At 44.2% G+C, this 15,307-nt stretch overlaps 1 long non-coding RNA gene across 1 annotated transcript in view; it reads left to right on the forward strand.

The window, feature by feature from the left end:
• Positions 1-6,808: 6,808 nt before the first annotated feature.
• LOC122551997 (uncharacterized) overlaps positions 6,809-15,307 on the forward strand; it is a 92,612-nt gene continuing 84,113 nt past the window's right edge. The window contains exon 1 of the long non-coding RNA XR_015757523.1: positions 6,809-6,945. This is a non-coding gene — a long non-coding RNA (uncharacterized LOC122551997). The remainder of the gene's footprint in view (positions 6,946-15,307) is intronic.

Consider the following 15,307-nt stretch of genomic DNA (forward strand, 5'->3'; position numbering starts at 1 on the left):
AACGTTTCAGAGTTGTAGTCGATTTTAGTTCTTACTTATTTGTACTTGTATGTTCCTGATGATGTCAGGATCAATGAGAGCCAATATTTACCACAAGGTGTACCTAGTTCAATGCTGTTGCCACCGTAACGTGTCCTCCGGTTTTGGCTAACATAGCATAATATTCAATCTTTGACTTCCTCAAGGCTGGACAGTTGTTAGCAAGAATAACCAGCTTGGCTTTGCCTTGATGAATTATTTTCAAACATCTGTAACTCAACACGTACATGCCACTTTTCATAACCAAGTATGAGGGGTAGGAGAATTAGCTTGACTGGGACAAGTCACTGGAGGCAAAACACTGGCAATGGAACATCCCCGTTATGCATCCAGCCTGATATGGTAAAATGCCATAAAAGCTTCCCTGCCCAAACTCCTTCATAATCACTATCGCCAGCAAAATCTTCTCTTGCAATTGGTTTGTATTGCTGTCTCTCCATCATTCTGAGGGTTAGAGTTTATTGGTAGAAATGACTGAGGTCTTTACAGCAATGAAGAGTTGACGTTTGACATTTGAAGCTTGATATTTGAAGAGTTTACTAGGAACTAGCAACCGAGATGAAAGGAATGTCGCCTTAAAGTTAGAATAGCCATAGCATATGCAGTTACAGAAACAGGCCACTCAGCCCAACTAATACCTGCAAATATTAAGCTCTGCACAAATGTCCTCTCACTGTGCTTCTATTAATCCAATTCACACAACCTTTAACATTTCTGCCTCAATTACTTACTTAGTTTTCCCTTAATGATGCACTTAAGGTAATCTCCTTCATTAAACCATGTAGTAGCAGTTGTACAATCTTATTACTCCATGTGGAAAGCAGCTCCTCCTGAACATTCTTTGTATAAACGACCGTCTTACGTTTATGGTCCCCAGCTTTTGCCTCCCTCCCAAATGGAAATGTTGTCTCGACTGGGTTGGATTTCATCTTCTTCCACCTCCTAGTCTGCCCAATGTATTGTTGGTGTGGAGGAGCATACTTAAAATGTGACAGGTTTAACCCAGCCCCTTATCACCCACTCCCGACGTGTGTAAAATGGTAGACAGGTAAGGGCACAAACTGCCCAACAATTTTCAAGAAAACATTAATGGAAAATTGAGTTTGTTCATGACCCAATTGACCTAAACAGAGCCATAGAGTTGTACAGCATGGAAACAGACCCTTCAGTCCAACTAATCCATGCTGACCAGGTATCCTTAATTAATCTAGTCCCCTTTGCCCATACTCGGCCCATATCCAGCTAATGAGATGGAAATGTGTTGCTGGAAAAGCGCAGCAGGTCAGGCAGCATCTAGGGAACAGGAGAATCGACGTTTCGGGCATTAGCCCTTCTTCAGGAATGAGGGAAGTTGGTCCAGCAGGCCAAGATAAAAGATAGGGAGGAGGGACTTGGGGGAGGGGCGTCGGAAATGTGATAGGTGGAAAGAGGTCAAGGTGAGGGTGATAGGTCAGACTGGGGTGGGGGCGGAGAGGTCGGGAAGAAGATTGCAGGTTAGGAAGGCGGTGCTGAATTTGATGGATTTGACTGAGACAGGCTGGGGGGAGGGGAAATGAGGAAACTGGTGAAATCCGAGTTCATCCCTTGTGGTTGGAGGGTTCCTAGCCGGAAGATGAGGCGTTCTTCCTCCAACCGTCGTTTCGCTGTGGTCTGACGATGGAGGAGTCCAAAGACCTGCATATCCTTGGTGGAGTGGGAGGGTGAATTGAAATGTTGAGCTACAGGGTGGTTGGGTTGGTTGGTCCGGGTGTCCCAGAGGTGTTCTCTGAAACGCTCCGCAAGTAGGCGGCCTGTCTCCCCAATATAGAGGAGGCCACATCGGGTGCAAAGGATGCAATAGATGATATGTGTGGAGGTACAGGTGAATCTGTGGCGGATATGGAAGTTTCCTTTGGGGCCTTGGAGGGAGGTGAGGGGGGAGGTGTGGGCGCAAGTCTCGGATGAACTCGGATTTCACCAGTTTCCTCATTTCCCCTCCCCCCAGCCTGGTCTCAGTCAAATCCATCAAATTCAGCACCGCCTTCCTAACCTGCAATCTTCTTCCCGACCTCTCCGCCCCCACCCCAGTCTGACCTATCACCCTCACCTTGACCTCTTTCCACCTATCACATTTCCGACGCCCCTCCCCCAAGTCCCTCCTCCCTATCTTTTATCTTGGCCTGCTGGACCAACTTCCCTCATTCCTGAAGAAGGGCTAATGCCCGAAACGTCGATTCTCCTGTTCCCTAGATGCTGCCTGACCTGCTGCGCTTTTCCAGCAACACATTTCCATCTCTGATCTCCAGCATCTGCAGACCTCACTTTCTCCCCATATCCAGCTAAACCCTTCCTATTCATATACCCATCCAGATGTCTTTTAAATGTTGTAATTTGCCAGCATCCACCATTTTCTCTGGCAGTTCATTCCATACATGCACCATTCTCTGTGTGAAAAAGTTGCCCCTCAGATCCCTTTTAAATCACTTCCCTCTCATCTTAAACCCATGCCCTCTAGTTTTGGACTACCCTGGGGAAAAGACCTTGGCTATTTACCCAATCCATGTCCCTCGTGATTTTATAAGCTTCTATAGGGTCACACATCAACCTGCCCCAGCCTATTCAGCCTCTCCCAATAGCTCAAAACCTCCAACCCTAGCAAAACCTGCGTGAGGTGGCAGGTATGTTGTGGATATCAGTGTTGAGAGTGTGTTGCTGGAAAAGCACAGCATCCGAGGAGGAGGAAAATTGAAGTTTCAGGCTGGAGCCCCTCATCAGGAAAGATGATATCACTCAGGGTGGCCTGTGTGTGCTGGTGGGCTGCAAATTTGGGAAGGCCCCTGAAATGGGTTGAGGCTCCTCATCTATCTGCTTGTCCCATCACTCCCTCTGCCCTGTTCACTGTAGATGTCTTCCTGAAGACTCCTGCCCTTCCTGGATCGGCTGCTGTATGGGCTGGGGACAAGCCGACATCACCACCACCACCACCAACCTCCACCTCACTCCTCCCCACAACCCGTGACATTATCCCACACCCCCAACTTTATGCCTCCCTTCCTGGCCTCCAAATTCCACTGTCCACCCAGACTAGCAAACCCCGTCTTAAGGCTTGCTGATCCTTTCCTGTAAGAGCTGGTAAAAGTGTGGGATCCATTGCTCTCCTTCTCTGGTCCTGTCAGCAGACAAAGCTGTGCCCACTTCTTATCTCTGGCACAGCTAATACTGCCCAATCAAATGGACCAGCATTCTCCAAGGCTCACACTTCCAACACCCTGTGAGAGGTAGGATTCCCAACCTGTGTTCATCAGTGCCACAGGCAGTGGTTGATTAGAATGGTAAGGCTCTCTGCCAGTCTGTTTCTCTAACTCAGGCGGGAAAGCCTGAACAACCCTCTGTCTGCAACCTCTCCAGCCCTGGACTGTGGTCTAACCTATCAATTTCTTCCATCCCCTTAAAGATTACTAGTGAGTAATTGGCCAGCCTTCTCCTTTTTGCTGACAGTTATGCCCCCAGCCCGTTCAATCCTTCCTGATAGTAATGAGCTCTTAGTTCTGAAATTATATGGGTGTCAAAATTATGAGGGTCATGGATAGGATAACTAGACAAAGTCTTTTCCCTTAGGTGGGGGAGTCCAGAACTAAAGGGCATAGGTTTAGGGTGAGAGGGGAAAGATATAAAAGAGACCTAAGGGGCAACTTCTTCATGCAGAGGGTGGTACATCTCCTCTATGACTCTATATATTCAAATTTTCATCCAATTTACTTTAAAGACAGAGTTGGTGAGGTAGAGTTTTAACTTCGCCTGCTATAGAATGGCACAGCACAGGAGCAGATCTACTGGCTCATTCAGCCTATGCAAGGTCTGTGACGAATCTGGTTTCATACCCATTTCCGTGTAAAAGGTTTCCCTGTCAACTACTTCACCATTTGAAAGCTACTAGTAGATTTGCTTCAACCATATTTGGTGACCATCAAATCAAGATAAGAACAATTCAAAAAACAACTCATGTCACCTCTAGTTTTCTTTTAACTAATCACAGACATGGGGCATCACTAGATAGGCCAGTATTTATTCACCTCCTTAGTTGGCCTTGCGAAGCTGGTAGCGAACTGCCTTCTTGAACCGCTGCAGTCCATATGCATTGGATAGACCCACAACGCTCTTAAGAATGGAGTTCCAGGATTTTTACCCAATGGCATTAAAGGAACAGTGATACATTTCCAGGTCAGGGTGGCGAGTGACTTGGAGGGCAACTTGTAGGTGGTGGTGTTCCATATATTTTCCGCCTTTGTCCAACTAGATAGTAGAGGTTGTGCATTTGGAAGGCGTGTCAAAGGAGCCTTGCTGAATTTCTGCAGTGCATCTTATTGATGGTACACACTGTTGCTCTGTTAAAGGAGTTAATGTTGAAAGGAGGAAGTGCCAATCAAGCAGGCTGCTTTACAATGGACGATGTCAAGCTTTGGGAGTGTTATTGGAGCTGCATTCAAGTGCTTTATCTGGCATCACAGCAAATCTATGTCCTCTAGTTACCTTTCTTACACAGATTTCAGTCAGTTTGAAGCTTTGGTATTTGAACTACACATCTCTTAAATATCCCTCCAATTTTCTGCCTTACAGGGAACGATCCCAGCCTCTCCAGTCTCCCTGCATCACTGCTTTTGTACATCATTGGTGACACCTTCTCCCCATTTACCCAAGGTCTGGATGATAATCTCACAGCAATGGGTCAATGAATATCATCAGTTGAATTTGTATTGAGAGAGTCTGCACAGACCAGAAGGAACTGGGACAAGAGGGCCAGTATAGATTAGAGGGAGATGGGAGAACCAGGCCAGTACAAACTGGAGGGAGAAGTGGGGAAGAGGACTAATATAGATTAGAGAGGGAAGGAACCAAAGGGCTGGGATTAACTAGTGGGGAGAGGGGAACAAGATACCAGAATGGAAATTCTGAGGAGAGAGTTAGTGTAGACTCAAGGGGAGAGAGGAGGAGATTTGAAATGGATCATGAAAAGTGTACGGAGGGCCAGAATGATTTGTGGTAACAGCTTACTAATGGTTTGGAAATAAGTCATCAAACAGACTTTGAGAGTCTGAAGTAACCCACAATTTGTGTGTAAGATAGTTGCAGTTGTAGTCATGACCAGTTCGTTCTGCACCATGCTTTCAGTGCGTATCATGGGCTATATTTAGGGCTGGGCTGCCTGTTGTCAGTTCTCTGTGGTGTTCAACCAGCACTTTTCAAGTTACTGGACATGGCTTTGTTCACATCCTGGGTTGGCAAGTATGAACCGAGGAACTGAAGAGTTGCAAATACTCATCAGAGAAAATATATTAAGGAACATGGAGAAAAGGTGGGAAATTATGACTGAAATGATAACACTGGGTATGAAAATGGAGCTGGATTCACAAAGGGTACCAGCCAAATGCACATTGTGACTGCTGTGCCCATAAAAATGAATGGGAAAAGTCCCAATGTGTACCAACAGGGCACAACCCCTTTGCTACAGTTCACATCCACTAAACCATTTCCTTTAGCAGTCATTTTGCTCAAGTTGGGAAAAAAACAGAATGTTTGACAGTCAGAGCTAAACCATACCTTCAGAGTGCTGTTGTTATGAAACATGCTGCGGCTGCCATCCGGCCCCTTTTGCTAGCAGACAGCTGACAGAATCAGAAATTCTATTTATCCATCATATACAGCTCTTTACAATTGTACCTCTGAGTACACTGTACATGGAGTGATGAGACCAGGTGCGTATTGTTGCTAAACTATATCAATGAGATACCTTACTTTATATTTCCACCACCATTATGAATTTTACTTGTCCTTGGAAGGAATGTAGGTGCACGGCTCACAAAACGTCTTTACAATTCAGGATGAGCAAAAAGGCTGTTCTTGCCAGTGATTCCCATCGCTGTACATGAATGTAGAAAATATGAGCATCACAAGGCTCTGCAACACTGCAGTGAGTATGTGTACTAAGTCACACAGGCCGAGAAGCCCACAACTTTAGTTGGGCTGGGCTGTTAGTTAACAGTGACAGTGGGTAGGACATTACAAACACCCTTCATGCCATTGGAGGAAAGAGGTCAATGATCGGTCAGCCTGGTTTCTCTCTTGTGTCTGGATATTAGATGAGACTCTTTTTTTTGGTGATTTGCAATGTCCAGTTTCAGGCAGAAAGAATGGCCATTAGAATAAAACACTTAAGTGCTGGCAGAGACTGTGAAATTCGACTTTAACATAAACCATTGCTCAACGTAGAAAGAGCAGTGGAAGATTAAGGATAAAAAAACAGAGTCAAAGCAAGCACATATCGTTCATTATTGAAAGTGTGTGCTTCTAATTAGCATGTTGCACCGTAGACGAAACTGCACAACTCAGTCTGTCTTTGTTTTGCAAGTGGAAGGAAAGCTCTCCTTTAATCAGTAATTAAATTGTACCCACATTAAACAACTAACCTCATCAGTGGCACTGAATGTGTTAATAGGACCTTAATATGATGTTAACTACTAAATACTGAACATGACTAAGATTAGGGTTAAAACTGAGATTAACCTACTCAAGAGCAGTGTGTGTGGGCAGTGTTTCTAGTCGGGAATATGTTTTCAACAGTAGCACACTGTGGGTTAAAATACTGTAAATGTGAAAAGAAGAGAGCTTTGACAAGATTAAAGTTGATAGTACATCTGTTAAGAAATACATTTTGATAAAGCTTTTCTACTCAGGGACATTGGATAAGATCATGCGCTTCTTTCAGTTTGCATGAAATGAAGTTGCCTGGTTAATGTGGTTAGGTCTTTCTGTAGATGCAATGCCTGGGATCGTCATTATCACTGGGACACTGTCAACAGGAAGGAAAAGTTTCGAAATTCATTTGAACTGTGGAGAAAGGAATAAGCGCAGTAGTACAGTGAAGCAACGGTAAGATGCGATTTAATCTATATTACAGTATCTGTATTTTCCACATGTGAGACAAGGAGCCTTGACAGTGTAAAAAGAAGTGGATTCTGCAAAGAATACTCCTTCAGCTGAGGTGAGGGATGGTTATACTGTGAGAGTTTCTGTCCAGTGGTGTCAAGGGTTTGGTAATTAAGTTCACAGGAAGGGTCATACTCCAAAAGCATCTCTTACCAATTTCTTCACAGCACGCTCGATTCATGATTCACATCATGGCCATGTTTACAATAAAAATTAATCATTTTTCTACTTCTCTGGCATGCACAAGCAATTTTAGTGGAGCAAAATATTCCTGTAGGAAGGTTCTTTACATAAGCACCAGTAAGTTTACATTTGTTCAAAACTTGAAACAAAGCTGTTTGCAATCATTTTTACTCAGATTATAGCTACTTGTAAAATAAGGGTATGATGTGAAATAGAACGTGATCATCTACAAATGTATGGTTTTCTGAATAATGGTCACTGCCATGAAATTTTTCTTGGCTCCAATAGGTCTATTCCTTCTTTTCGTTGGCAGAGCTGATGCAGAAAGAGGAGATAGGAGATAAGAGAACTGTTTGGACAGAGCGGGCTAGGCATAGTCAAGTTGCTATGTCTTTTGAGGCAAATTGGATGACAATGTGAATATGTTGAGTGGGGCTGTGGGATTTACTTTCAGCCAATCTGGGAAATATAGCTGTGCCATAAGTAGCTTCTACACCTACCCATTCACTGATCCTCCATCCTCAGGGTAGGCACTGCTCCATTGTTTCCCCTTCTTCACTATTACTATTCTTCTATCTTTTGCTGCTGGTGTTGACATTCATGCGTATGTTTCCCAGTGCCACTGTGGGTTTTGACTTTGTTGATGTATACCGATAGAATAGTTACACTAATGCCTCAGCTAATGCGTATTTTGCATCAGTGCATCGACACTGCTAAGAATGCAAACTGAAGTGCAGCTCGCGATATACATAGACTCGAACACGGTTTCATTGTCTCCAATGTAGCATTGTTTATGAGAGGCCAAGCTTCAAGCCTTTTAGCTTTTTGTTCTGTCTTCTTGGGTAGTAAGTGCATCCCTCCACAACTTGAGTTCAGGTGGAATCTTTATGAGAGAGAGTCAATGTAAGTGTCCAAAATAGTGCAAAATTGAGACCGTGAAGAAGGAGAAAACATTTCTCGGAGTAGGACGAGTGGCAACTGGAATTTCAGGCTTAAGGTATTTGGATAACAACCAAGGGCAAGATGGGGAAGAAGTCTTTTCACATGAATGGCTGATCTGGAAAGCACCAACAACTGAGAGGGCAGTGGAAGCAATTTTACTCTTAGCTCAAAAAGAGAGTTGGATGTATGTTTGAGTTTGGAAGAGAAATATTAGGGATAAAGGGAATGTGCAGCCAAGTGGGGCTGATTGGTTGGTTAGTTCTTCCAAAAAGATGGCACAGAGATGTCAGCATTCTTTCACACATCACATTTCCGGAATGTGTACTCGAGAATTCAGCGTTTGATTGCCATAATGAAGGCCGCTCAGAGGTGGCAGTCCACAGAAAATCCCAATCACAAGATGTTCTGTTCAACAACCAAGTTTCTGTCAAATTCAAAAGTCTATCATTCTCTCAGGAAGAAATATTCTCTCATTGCTTTTATAAGTGTGATGCAGGGGAACAATCTGATCATGATAATGCTGCAAGGGCAAGGAGCCTTGTAAATCAGAAAGGTTACTACAGAAAGTTGTGCGATGACATAGAGTGTGATAATCTGTAATTGTGACTAAATCCTGCAGCACATCCATTTCTTTGAAATATAATTCAGTATATTGATATCAACTAAGAATTTTTATATCGTATTGGTCAAGTTAATTAGTGCCTGACAGGATCCTCCTGATCCCCAATAATTCATGGAACTTTGTGGATAATTAAAATCTTGTTAAATTGCTGCTTGCAGTTAGTCAGTGAGAGAGAAAGAGAGAAATAGACATTATTGTGGTTCTGTTCGCCGAGCTGGGAATTTGTGTTGCAGACGTTTCGTCCCCTGTCTAGGTGACATCCTCAGTGCTTGGGAGCCTCCTGTGAAGCGCTTCTGTGATGTTTCCTCCGGCATTTATAGTGGTTTGTCTCTGCCGCTTCCGGTAGTCAGTTTCAGCTGTCCGCTGCAGTGGCCGGTATATTGATAGATATAGATATTGACTGAAGGGAGAGTGAGGCATTGACCAGTGTGGAAAGAAGTGGTAAAGAGTAACACTGATCATTTTGTGGAGTGGTGGGAGAGAGAGAAGAACATCAATCGGTTGTAGGGAGTCAGAGAGGGACATTCATCATTGTAAGGGAACAGCGAGACTTCTCATCAGTGTCCTGCTCTGTCAATGTTCCTTACTGCTAATCTATAGAATGTTTATTAATTGACCAACTGTTTTTCATCTACCAGTAACCCTGATTTATGTGCACATTAGAAGAGTTGGACAGAAGCTGTGTGAAGTTTTCTGATCCCTCCCAAACAGCTTAGGAGGCAGGATCGGAAGCAGCATCAGAAGATACCTCATTGAGTCAATGTGTTCCTGAGCTATCATGCCCAAAGCTACGTGCCTAGCAGTGCTGAGTTGCCAGTTGGGCCCCTTATGAGCTAACTGAGGGAGAAATGTTATTGGGCCAGGCGTAGCAGGCCAAGCGATTAACTCTATTGCAGGTAGCCATGGAAGTGCAGGCGAGTAAATATCACTGGCCCAACTCTGGTCATTCTCTGTCCATTCCTGCCTTCTCATTGGCCTGATGCCTGTGGCATTGAGGGGCTTCGCTGGTGGCCTCAGCAGCAGTTGATGGGGTTCCTGGCCCTACCATTGGGATCCCCAGGACCTCCTGTCCTTAATTTCACGGTGTGCCCAGTCGAAATTTCCTAAGTGACCACGTCTGAGAACACCAGACCTGATGCTTTGGCATGGGTGCTTCCACATTCCCAATTCTAAGTGGAGGCGCTGACTTCACGATCTCAATCCAGATGGCAAGATTCCATTCTACAAAGCTGTTTCTCTTACTGTGAGATTGGCTTCATCTGTAAAAGAGTGCAGCTCCAACAACACTCAAGAAACATGATATCATCCAGGACAAAGCAGCCCGCTTGATTGGTACCACATCCACAAGCATCTACTCTCACCACTACCTGCGCTCAGTAGCAGCAGTGTGTACTATCTACAAGATGCACTGCAGGAATTCACCAATGATCCTCTGACAGCACCTTCCAAACCCACAATCACTTCCATATAGGAGGAAAAGGGCAGCAGATACATGGGAACACCACCACCTTCAAGTTCCCCTCCAAGACACTCACCAACCTACTTGGAAATATATCACCGTTCCTTCATTGTTGGTGGGCCAAAGTCTTGGAATTCTCTTCTTAATGGCATTGTGGGTCGACCCCCAGCAAGTGGACTGCAGTGGTTCAAGAAGGCAGCTCACCATTAACTACTCAAAGGCAACTAGGGACAGGCCCAGTCACCAATGCCCATATCCCACTAATGAGTACTTTTTAAAAAAAACAAAATGTTTTGTAGATCAGTTCCGAAATTGAAGCTTTTGGGACAAAACAAAATCCACCAACTAACAATCATGCAGAAAGTGAAAGAGAACTGACTGAGGAAGGGAGTCGATCAGGGCGTGTAAGATTTCCCTCGTACTCTGATTATGTTATCTTTCTTGCACGGTCTGGACCTCCACACCTCTTATCTGAAGTTGGGAAGACAGTTTTCAATACTGTTATGGAGTCATTTTGCTTACGTGAATAAATGGCCCACGTAAAGTAATGCAGAAAAGGCGGAGGATTTGCATTGCACTCAGCATAACAAGATTATCGACCTGTTTTGGACTTTCTGAAGAGCAGAAAAGGTGAGGCTGTGCTATGAGCATTAACCCTTACATGGACGGAGAACGGGAACATCTTTATTCCCATTCTGTGCCTGCCACATGTTTAGAACAAGGCTCGACATTGGCAGGGCCATTTCAGCTGTCACGTAATTAAGATACAACCTCCCATTTGTTGTAAGTGTGTTGACAATTTTATTAAATCTAAGGTACGGGAGAGAGAGTCCTCACTTGTGGCTTAAAAGGCTTAAATCAATGGGTATGTTACCTATTACATAATTGACAGAAGGGAATTATATTCAAATAAATAAAATAAGGTTCCAATTGCACATTGGGAATTTTTGAATTTATTATTAACAAGTGGTGTGAATGCGATTGTTGCAAAACCACTCAAGCCACAAATGCTTGAGAGTACAACTTCCTGACGTGGCATTGTGCAGTATTTTGCAGGTTTCCATTGTTATTTATAACAAAATAAATTCATTAGAATTGATGAATGTCTTTGTGCATGCATTGCTGCAGTAGGGTAAACTACTGATTAAAAGTACTGGGCACTTGCTGCACATTTAGCAGCACAAGATGCCATGTTTCAAGATAAAATAATGATTGGAATATTTATCATGGCCAAAGCTAGATAGTAAATCAGCAACAGCTCTCAGTCTGGGAATTTAACTTGTGCAGTGTCTGCACTTTTGGTGTCGCTCTGAGTCCAAAATAATGTTGGCATCAGTCCTGTGCACTCTTGGTGTGGGCTGATACGAATGCCATTTTGGATGGGTTATTACAGCAGGTGCCAGGCATGCACAGATCATTATGTTGGTTAGCTTTGACTGTTCCCTCCACCACCAGTGATCATATCTTCAGGTTTGAGCTCTAGAGGTCTGGCCCGAAGGCCCTTCCCCTTCCTTTCTCGAGACTGGCACCTTTGAACAAGGTTTTATCATATTGCCTTCTGGGGCTTTGGAGAGGGGGCACACTTTTGTCATATGATCGCTCTTGTGAGAGCCTTTGGATGTTTCATAAAGTTTAATGTGCTATATAAATGTAAGTTGTTGCTGTTGAGTTAGTTGACATATTTGGCGGTTTGTACTCTGCCACTTAAAGTCGTTAAGCCCACAGGGAGTGGTATGATGCTTAAGTTCTCACTTCAAGAGTTCTGCTCGGGACACTTGCTCCCTGGTAATTGGTGCTGTATTTTTTAAACCACTTTGTCTGCAGCATGCTGGTGCAGGATGGCACGTGGCTCAATGGTTAGCACTGTTGCCTCACAGTGCCAAGGACCTGCGTTTGAGTCCAGACTTGGAAGACTGTGTGAAGTTTGCATATTCTCCCTGTGCCTGCATGGGTTTCCTTCCACAGCCCAAAGATGTGTAGATTAGGTGGATTAGCCATGGGAAATGTAGGGTCTTGAGGATAGGGTAGCGGTCTAAGTGGAAGGGTTGGTGCAGACTTGATGGTCTAGCCTCTATCTGCACTGTGGGGATTCTATGACAGGGAGGATGACCAGAGGCAACACAGAGAAGGGCAAAGTACACAAAGATGAAGGACTCTGAGTAGGACATCTCATTCAGCCACAGCAAATCAAGCTAAGCCCGGAAAAGTCTGTGAGAAAGCTCGATCTCACTAAGGGGTGCCTCCTCTTGAAGACAGAGCTGCAGCCTCACAGCTAGCTTTGCAAGTGGCTGGAAAGTGACCGCAGCTTTCTTCACATCAGGTTCTTTCTGGGCAGCAGCAGAAGACACTCCTATCACCTCACAATTCACAGCTGTTATTGTCCAAGTGTGGTGACTGATGGACCGAATGCAAAGAGAAGGGAAGATGGTGCATTCTCTCTTTCCAGTGAGAGCAGTAGGCAGAGAAAGCACAAGGTCTTTACTGCTCAGGCTGGGTGTGTCCACATCATATTGCCACTGTTGTGACTAAAAGCTGACATATACCAGAACTCCAAAGGTTTCACTCCCTGCCACGTGACTATAATCAACGTACCACAATTGTCAAACCTCTGTTGCCCCAGCAATGGTTGTGATGCCTTTATTCTGAGCTGGTCATCGGCATTGAGGTGAGTGACCATGATAGGCCCGTGGAAGGTTACTGAGCAAGTACCTGCTAACTCTTGCACCATATTAGAAGATAAGGCATTGATATCAGCCACTGTATCTGGATAGATCTGGAAGTTGTTCTTATGGACTTGGCCACCATTATCACACATCGGAAAAGATGCATTCCAAACTCTGTCATTTTGCCCCGTGTCATGTTGGATCCACTCTCCTTAACAGTCACTTCAAGCTTTTTGACCAATGCACCAAACGCTTGTTTGTGGGCCACTTGCATCCTATGCCTCACCACTTGCAGATCTAGCCACCGAGCTGCTCTGTGAAGTGTGCAAGTATCTGAAATGATGGGTGCGAGTGTGAGAGTTAGTGATTGTGTTTTGTTATCATTTAGTCTCTTCCTCTTCCACCTCTTTGCTCTGCAGCAGTGCCTGGTGGGGTTGCAGTTCTTGGGTAGTCAAAAGCAGAAAGGAATGAGGGTAAGGGTTTTGGTGAAGGGAGGGGAGAAAGCAAGAGACATTTCCTTATGCCATCTACATCCTATCAGTGAGAAGAGATTGTGGGATTGTGGAAACATTTGTTGTCACTGGGCAGAAACTGTCACCAGGATAAGAGGGAAGAGATTGAAACACATTAGGAACCAACACAAGGTCATCCTACCAGCTTCTAAATGGCCTCAAATCCCTGGTAGCATGCCACATTTAACATTACAGAGCTGGAAAAAAAGACTGTTTATGAGGAATTCTGGGTAATATGGCTAGGTGTTTAGAGGTGGGATTGCACAGGACAAAATCTCTAGGTATTAATCTAAACTGAGTTGGCAACTGTCTAAACCCAGCAGTTGTGTTGTGGGGCTGCAACTTTCAGTAGATGAACAGGGCCCATGACAAAAGGCTTAAGGGAAATGCAGACCTAATGACCCCAGTGCCTCTTCAAGCCTATGCAGCAAAGCCTGGATGGTTGCTTTCCCATCAGACCAAGCCTATCAGAGAAAGAATTGGAGACAGACAAGGCCAGGCTTTGGCTTCTTCAGGCCACAGGAGAACTTACCATTCTGCTTTCCTGCCACCCAGAAATCCCAAAAACTGGCCACACTGCTTTTTCCACTGGATTCGGGCAGGACATGATTCCAGGCCCATCCAGAGCTTTTCGAAGGGTGAGTGGAAGAATTAATTGGAAAGTGGACAAAAATTCAATTTCCTCATGGCACATTTTGCTCTTAAATGCTTAAGTTATTTGTCTGGGGTCATGGCTGAGCACATGTATTGCACCCATTCACTTGTCATGACAATTCACTGATAGCCCATGAATTACATACATGGACACAATTCTACTGGCCAAAAATGGCAAATGCCTTCACAGGCCTGACTATATATTTGTAGTGTGTATTGGGTGGGACAGATTACTTCCTCCAAGCTCCAGTGATATCAGGCATCAACTTGACTTCTTCTTGTCTGAGCCATTTCTTTCTGTCCATACAAACACCCACGGTGTTGGGGGGGAACCACTCCATGTTGGCCAGCTCATGAGAAGGCTCAGTCACATGTTTTAACATGAGCCTGGGTGGTTTGATTGTCAGTGTTTAAAGGTGTCACAGATTATTTTACAAGGATAAAAGTACAAGATGTTTACGCTAGAGATTATGAAAAAAGATTGTGTGCTGACTGTGAATGGACTGCTGGTCTCCAAAGTCAATGGAAAGATTTATATCAATTGTTCAGCCATTAACTGGAAGTTCCACATTCTTACAAATGTACTGACTCTATTGGACTATCACTTAACAGCAAAACAGTGTTAATGTGGTCTGAAATATCAGCCCAAATCTTTTGATACAGAAAAAGGCTTCTGGTTCATCTTGGTTTACATATTGAAAATCACACAACACCAGGTTATAGTCCAACAGGTTTATTTAGAAGGACTAGCTTTCGGAATGCCGCTCCTTCACAGCTACTTGATGAAGGAGCAGTGCTTTGGAAGCTAGTGCGTCCAAATAAACCTGTTGGACTATAACCTGGTGTTGTGTAATTTTTAATTTTGTCCACCCCAGTCAACACCGGCTCATCCACATCATTGTTATATAAGCTGAGGAGCCTGAAACGATTGATGTTTAAGTTGCATGAGCTCCACTCAACCCTTTTAAACCACGTAAACTTTGGACGGAGAAATAGTTAGTCATGCATGAGAACTTGATGGAGACCGATGTGAAATATCTGGCTCCTGGTGGTTGTAATTATACCGAGCTGGTTAATGTTAATTGTACCTGTTGTTATCATGCAATAAACTGTTATGGGTAATGAATGCCTCTTCTTGTTAAGATTCCAAGTGGTTTATCCCCGACCACTGATACTTAGACAGCCCCATAGACTCAGGTCAGAAAAGAGCATTGGTGGTAACGGCCTAATTCAACTTCAAGCCACTGATCTGTACTGAGAGTCCAATAAG

The sequence above is a fragment of the Chiloscyllium plagiosum genome, unplaced genomic scaffold, assembly GCF_037043375.1.
Source record: "Chiloscyllium plagiosum isolate Xiang-an unplaced genomic scaffold, Cpla_swu_hap1 HiC_scaffold_7, whole genome shotgun sequence".
NCBI classification, from domain to species: Eukaryota; Metazoa; Chordata; class Chondrichthyes; order Orectolobiformes; family Hemiscylliidae; genus Chiloscyllium; species Chiloscyllium plagiosum.